The sequence below is a fragment of the Meriones unguiculatus genome, chromosome 20 (genome assembly GCF_030254825.1).
Source record: "Meriones unguiculatus strain TT.TT164.6M chromosome 20, Bangor_MerUng_6.1, whole genome shotgun sequence".
In the NCBI taxonomy this organism is placed as follows: Eukaryota; Metazoa; Chordata; class Mammalia; order Rodentia; family Muridae; genus Meriones; species Meriones unguiculatus.
Window position 1 is genome coordinate 34,245,169 of NC_083367.1, and position 8,228 is coordinate 34,253,396.

The following is an 8,228-nucleotide window of genomic DNA, read 5'->3' on the forward strand; positions in this document are numbered from 1 at the left end:
TAAAACAAAAATAAAAACTCTGAGAAAAGGAATTCATAAATGTTAGGTTGGTTTCCTATTAATTTCCAAATGATAAATGTTTTAGACTCTGCAGGCTATGTCATCTCTATCAAAATTCAAATGTAGTTGGGGTAGCCACAGAGAATTTAGTAAAATGTTATGTATAAACAGAGAAATTTAAATTTCTTATAACATTCACATGTTATAAAACATCTTGATTAAGAGCCAAAGAGATACATTAGGCTTCACCTCTTAAAGTTTTACCACCTTTTAACACCAAGCTTCCAACACTGGAATCCTTAACTAACACACTTAAAGTGTATTCAAACCATAGAAAGCCCCAAAGTGAGAAAATCACTTTTCTAATGTAAATATGACATGTTTTAGATTCAAAGTATTGAAATCATGACAGCATCAATGATACAGTCAGGTAGAAATAACTCAATGGATTATTGACCTTTGCCTACTAACATCCAATCCACCAGTCTCTTAATGTCTTGGAACCATATATAAAAGAGAAATTTTAGGCTAATGCATTTTGCTTTAGAAAATTAATGTGAATCTTGATGTAACCTTATTGACATCAGTAGAAAGAGTCTTTCTTACTAATACACTACATAAAATGCCTCTTCCTCAGCTGGTTTATGCTATTAAGAAAGACCTATATCACCCATTGTAGAAATACATTTTTAACTATTTTATTGTGTTCTTATATTTACCATCCTTCTCCACCCCAATCCCTTCCAACTCCCTAAAACTAGGCAGGTGAAAAAGAATGTTAGAGAAGAGGGCATAGACTGCTCTGGACTACTTTCTGGTAATCAGTGTTGTTGGGTTCCTTCAAGCAAATTTGACCAGGATATTCAATTTTTCCCACTCAACCTTTTGCACATGACCTCTTGACAAACTGCAACAGACCACAGCAGCAGGCAGGGCATCAGCTGACTTCTTCGGAGTGCCCCCAACCAGCTCCTCTTGAGGCTCTGCCATTTATAAGGGTTCCCAGAAATCTGAATATAAACCATACTCAGCTAGCATAGCCACGCCCCTCCTGAAGCAAATCATAATAGCTGTGAACAATCTGGCACAGTCCCATATTCCACACCTGAGATTAAAATAAAAACATATTCACACAACATAAAGAAACTGAAATTCTCACTAAAATACATCATTTTTTTAACTTTTAATTTTTTTTGTTACAGGCCTCCTTTGCAGATCTTCCACAGGGTAGCTAAAGAATGAAAATACTTTATTGTTTTCTTTATGTTGCGAGAGTATTTTTATCATCCTGTTTTAGCCTGATTGAAAAGCTACAGTTATCGAACTGTGTGGCATTCTTTAGGACACATAATTATCTCTTATTTCAGATTCAGGATATTAATTTTATATTTATTTATTTATTTGTTTGTTTATTTAATCTTTTATAGGGTCTTCTATTGATCTCTGGATCCTGAGAGAGGATGACATGTAACTGGAAACTTAAACTAAGACTTGTGCATTATGCTAGTTACTTTCCTTGCCACTGTGACAAAACTCTTAACAGCAACAACATAAAGCAAAGAAGGAAGATTTATTTTGGCTGAGGTTTTAGATGCTCAGGACATGACTGATTGACTCTATGGTCTTAGGTAGAAAGAACATCATGATGTTAAGAACATGTGTTTGCTATTCACTGCATAGCCAGCCAAAATGTAGACAGTCTACAAGAAGTGGTCAGCAATGATATAAGCCTAAGGATCCATCCCCAGTGAGATACTTCCTCCACCTACTCCAACCTTCCAGAGTTTCTAGAACTTTTTAAAATAACACCTCCAGTTTGAGATCAACTTTTCAATACAAAGTATCTTTGAAGATACCTCGCACCCAAACTGTAAGACATTGCTTCAATAACTTCAAGATGACAGGAATGTTTTCTTTTCTTTTTTATTTTATTAATATTAGTTACAGTTTATTAACTTTGTATCCCAGTTGTAGCCGGCTCCCTCATTCCCTCCCAATCCCATCCTCCCTCACTCATCTCCTCCCTGCCTTTTTTTAAGTCCACTGACCTTAGCTTGTCAGGTTTCATCAGGACTGGCTGCAATGTCCTCCTCTGTGGCCTAGCAAGGCTGCTCCTCCCACGGGGGAGCGGGGGAAGGTCAAAGAACCAGCCATTGATTTCATGTCAGAGACAGTCTCAGTTCCCTTTACAAGGGAACCCACTTGTATACTGAGCTGCCATGGGCTACATCCAAGCAGGAGTTCTAGGTTATATCCATACATGGTCCTTGGTTGAAGAATCAGTCTCAGAAAAAAACCCTGTGCCCAGATATATTAGATCCTTGTGGAGCTCCTGTCCTTTCTAGGTCATACTAACTCCCCCTTCTTTCATATGATTCCCTGCACTCTGCTGAAGGTTTGGTTATGAGTCTCAACATCTGCTTTGATTCACTGCTAGTTAGAATCTTTCAGAGGCCCTCTGTGGTAGGCTCCTGTCCTGTTACTTGTTTTCTCCTACTTTCAATGATACAGAAATTGTGGTACTTTTACACAATGGAATACTACTCAGCAATTAAAAACAATGAAATTTGCAGGCAAATGGTGGGATCTAGAAAAGATCATCCTGAGTGAGGTGTTCCAGAAGTAGAAAGACGGTATATACTCACTTATAAGTGGGCACTAGACATATTAAATAGGATAAACATACTAAAATCTGTAAACCTAAAGAAGATAAACAGGAAAGAGGACCCTGGGTAAGATGATCAATCCTCACTTAGAAAGACAAATGGGACAGGAATGCATTCAATTAAAGCATACACCCTGAATGTAAAAATCAAAATGTAGCTTCTAGGATTTATAATACCTAACATTTCATCAGTGTGACATTACAGTTTATATTACTTAAGTACATCCTTACAACAATTCACGGGACTATGTGAGTACTGTTATCTTCTATTTTTAAATTGAGGACATTAATACTTAAAAATGTTAAAAGACTTGCCCCATGTGTCAATATTTGTGACAACATATCATTAATAAGGAAGCCTATTAAATATCATTTTCCTCTAGAATAAGTAAACTTTGTTCCATGAGTCAGAAGTAATTTTGAGAAAACTCTAATTTTAAAATGTCCACAAAGTTAATAAGCAAAGATGGAACTGGAGAACAAATGTCTGACTGTCATGAAAATAAGAGTCTCAAAGTCAAAATAAAAGTTTCGGAGACCACTTGCCAGATGTAGTATAATTTGGATCAAAATGAGTTAGACTTTGGGAGATCCTCACAATTCCCAAGGTTGTAATTCCTAAGTAGACTGCAGGAAGGTATTGAAAAAAGGACCCGGTGGTTCAGCTGCACTTAGTCAGGCTTGAAATGGAGACAAATTGCAAAAATGAGAACTAGCAGGAGTTGCAGTCTGAAAAGGAATCTCGGACTAAAGGAGAAAATGTCAAAACATGGGGTCCTCTCTTTTTCTTTCTAACCAAACTAACCAGGATACAGAACATGAGAACCTTGTGATAACAGAAACAAATCAAGCACGTGGAGGAAATTTTCCTTAGAGGTCACACTGAAGATGATCTTCTCAGCAGATGACAATTGGCAATAGCTTCTTGGCCAGGTACTTACCTAAGAGACACAAAACTCCCTTGTAGCTGTTCATGCAAAAACCCAATAGTTTTTGCATTTCAGACTGAGCTGAAATGGATGATTTTTCTGAGTTAGTCTCTTGTGTTCTGGAATTACAGGCTTGTACCATCATGCCTTTCATGGTGCTCTTTAAACTATCTTAAGCGTAACACACATTTTAAACACTAAATTTAAGATAATGCTCATGGGCATCCTTTAAAGCATAGCCACATAGGGCTCTTCTCATGCTTCTAGACCCTCAGTAGTTAATGAGCAGCCTTTTGGGTACAAGTTTTTATTGGTTCTTGGGTCACCCATCAGTGAGCAAACCAATATTTCTCTTTATGTGTTCTTTTCTGCCTTACCTGACTGACCCCGATCTTAACTGTCCTAGTCAGGTCTCTTCCATGGAGTAGATATTTTAATAGAAATAAACTGGCCCAGGTCAGACAAAAGCCATAGTGAGTTTATTCACATAAAGTCTTTTCTATGACAGAGACTCCTGGACACATGCTAAGGTTTTGGGTATTAGGCCATTTGCCAGGACAATGAAACATCATTTGAAATTCCAGTGCAAACACTGCTGATTCTCTTCCTTAGAGTAAGGCTGGGCTGGGATTTACAGCTTCTCTCCATCAAAAGACTTGAAGAACAAGGTAAAACAGACCAACCATGTCTAATGAAGGCTTCAGAAAAAAGGACAGAGTAATGAGTTGGAGAGAATCCCAAAAGTTACAGCAGATGAGACTTTCCAGTGCTGATAGACAAACACATTTTTGGAAAATACCACACATAATTTATTTTAAATTGTTGTGATGATTGTTTTTTCTTATTTAAAAACCTTATGTGTGCATGTGGGTGACCTTGGATGCCAGAAGAATAAGTTGGAGCCCTGGGGCTGAAATTAAAGGAAGTTGTGAGTTGCTAGACATGGGTTCTGGGAATTGAACTCTGGTCCCCTGCAAGAGCAGCCAGTGTTCTTACCAGTGAGCTATCCCTCTGATACCCTAATTTGTAATTCTTAATAGAGAACATGTGAAAAATATTAAATCAGTGAGATAACAAACTGAGCCTAAAATTCCAACTATATGAAGTGAAAATCTAGGAAGAAAGGCTAATAATAACAGGAAACTATATTTTTTATTTCCCTAAGCATATTAATAGAATTATTTTCTTATGAAGTCATAGGAAACAACACACATTAATCAAGTATATTATTTAAAAGAATATTCAGCACAACACAAAAGAAGCAACAGATTTTTATAACTTGCCTAAGATTTTATTTAAAGTGTAATAATAAATATCAACATAAAAAGAAGTTGGCAAAAGACCATGTCTAGTATAAGAGTTTTAAAATAATATAACATATCACCCTGCACAAAACTAAAGTCCAAGTGGATCAAAGACCTCAACATAAAACCAGATACACTTAACCTATTAGAAGAAAAAGTGGGGAAGAGCCTAGAACTCATTGGCACAGGAGACAACTTACTGAACAGAACACCAACAGCACAGGTTCTAAGAGCAACAACAATCAATACATAGGACCTCATGAAACTGAAAAGCTTCTGTAAAGCAAAAGACACTGTCATCAGAACAAAATGACAGCCTACAGACTGGGAAAGGATCTTCCCCAACCCTATATCTGACAGAGGGCTGATATCCAGAATATATAAAGAACTAAAGAAGTTAAAAAGCAACAGATCAAGCAATCCAATTTTAAAAAATGGGGTAAGGAGCTAAACAGAGAATTCTCAATAGAGGAATATAGAATGGCAGAGAAATACTTAAAGAAATGCTCAGCGTTCTTAGCCATTAGATGCAAATCAAAATGACCTGAGATTTCACCTTACACCCATCAGAATGGCTAAGATCAAAAACTCAAGTGACAACACATGCTGGAGAGGTTGTGGAGAAAGGAAAACCCTCCTCCATTGCTGATGGGAATGTAAACTTGTACAACCAACCACTTTGGAAATCAGTCTGGCGCTTTCTCAGACAATTAGGAATAGTGCTTTCCCAAAATCCAGCTTTACCCACTCCTAGGCATATATCCAAAAGATACTCAAGTACACAACAAAGACATTTGCTCAACTATGTTCAAATCAGCTTTATTCAAAATAGCCAGAACCTGAAAACAACCCATATGTCCTTCAACGGAGGAATGGATACAGAAATTGTGGTACTATTACACAATGGAATACTACTCAGCAATTAAAAACAAGAAAATCATGAAATTTTCAGGCAAATGGTAGGATCTAGAAAAGATCATCCTGAGTGAGGTACCTCAGAAGCAGAAAGACATACATGGTATTTTCTCACTTATAAGTGAATACTAGACCTATAAGATAGGATAAATATACTAAAATTTGTACACCTAAATAAGATAAACAAGAAAGAGGACCTGGGGTAAGATGTTCAATCTTCATTTCGATAGACAAATGGGATGGACATTGGAAGTAGGAGAAAACAAGTAATAGGACAGGAGCCTATCACAGAAGGCCTGGATACAGCTGGGATACAGAGTTAATAAAATGTAATTGATAAGAAAAAAATAAAATTAAAAAAAATTCATATGAACTCACAGAGGCTGAAGCAGAAATCACAAGGCCTACATGGTTTGAACCAGGTCCTTTTTATATGTAGTATAACTTTCAGGTTAGTATTTGTATAGGGTTCTTTTGTGTGTGAATGAGATGGCATCTCATTATTATGAATTCTCTTGGGATTTTTCCTCTGTTGTTTTGCCTTGTCCATGATGTGACTAGTTTTGTGTTATCTTATTATAGCTTTTATTGTTAATATATTCTGTGATAAAATATATTTTGTTTCCTTTAAATAAATAGTAATGCATACTTCCTTTTTTGAAAAAAAAAAAAAAAAAAAAGACTCTACCTAGCAGTGAATCAAAGCAGATGCTGAGACTCATAACCAAACCTTCAGCAGAGTGCAGGGAATCATATGAAAGAAGGGGGAGTTAGTATGACCTGGAGAGGACAGGAGCTCCACAAGGACCTAATATATCTGGGCACAGGGATCTTTCCTGAGACTGATTATTCAACCAAGGACCATGTATGGATACAAACTAGAACCCCTGCTTGGATGTAGCCCATGGCAGCTCAGTATACAAGTGGGTTCCCTTGTAAAGGGAACTGAGACTGTCTCTGACATGAAATCAATGGCTGGCTCTTTGACCTCCCTCTCCCCCACCCCTCGAGGGAAGAGCAACCTTACTAGGCCACAGAGGAGGACACTGCAGCCAGTCCTGAAGAGACCTGATAAGCTAAGGTCAGGTAGTAGGGAGGGGGACTTATCACTGGACTTGGAAAGGGTCAGGGAAGAGATGAGGGAGGGAGGGTGGGATTGAGTGGGAATGAAGGAGGGAGCTATAGCTGGGATACAAAGTAAATAAACTGTAACTAATATAAAAAATAAAAACTTAGTTAAAAAATAATAATATAAAATGTTGTTAACAAAAAGAGTTTTGTTTGTTACAGTCAAAGCTCTTAAAAATCTATATAATTCTATAAAATAATTTTAAATGTTTCAAGTAAAAGAAAAGCAAACATATGTCAGACATAAAAAAAATAAATTAAGGTTCTGACAACACTGAACTGTGATCTAACAATAAGGAATTAAGAATCAGAAGAACGACGCCATTTCTCCACAAACACTCAGTGAGTTGCTGCATTCTACAACTCTAAAAAAACAGTCCCTAGTGTTTGTGAATCAAAGAACATGCTGCCAAAATGCAGAAAAGAAAAACTAGAGGAAACCCAGTGATAATCAATGGTGGCAGGTGACTATAAAACATCTGGTTGAGGGGAGGAGGACCTCCCTTTTCAGTAGACTTAGAGAGGGGCAGGGAGGAGATGAGAGAAGGAGGGTGGGATTGGGAGGGAATTAGGGATGGAGCTAAAGCTGTGATACAAAGTAAATAAACTGTAACTAATATAAAAAAATAAAAATTTAATTTAAAAAAATTTGGTTGAGCCTGAAGGAGTGATTAGCAGACAAAATAGATCATTAAGGAACTCCTGCCCTGAAAAACATTCTTAGCAGAAGAACCCAGTTCCCTCCCAAGTACTGAGATGTGGAAGGAAAGAGGAGGGACTGGGGCTTGCTGGCTGCACAGCCTGGGCCTTCACAGGTGGACCAAAGAGAAGCAAGGCTGACTTCCCTATCTAGGATGGAGCCCAGCCTGAGAAGCAGCAGGGCTGCTCTGTACCTCCTGAAGAAAAGAAGCAGGAGTCTTCTACGATGATGGTTCAGGCAGGAGAAGCCAACAGCAGGAGTCAAGTTAAATTCCACAGCATGACTTAGACCAGTTAAACATACATTCATTTTTTAAAAGCAGATTCCCTGGATGCTGTGGGACATTTAAATATGCAGATGCATAAAGTTTATCCAAGAAAGAAAGAAAGAAAGAAAGAAAGAAAGAAAGAAAGAAAGAAAGAAAGAAAGACTCTCATTCTTCCTAGATTGAGATTTGTGAAAACATTATGGTCCGTATACTTTCTTTGATATGGAACTTTCAATAAATTTTTTTTCTCTCCACATATCCACAAGGGTTCCTTGCTCTCTTCCTCCCTCCCTTCCTTCCTTCTGCTTTTGTTATTGCT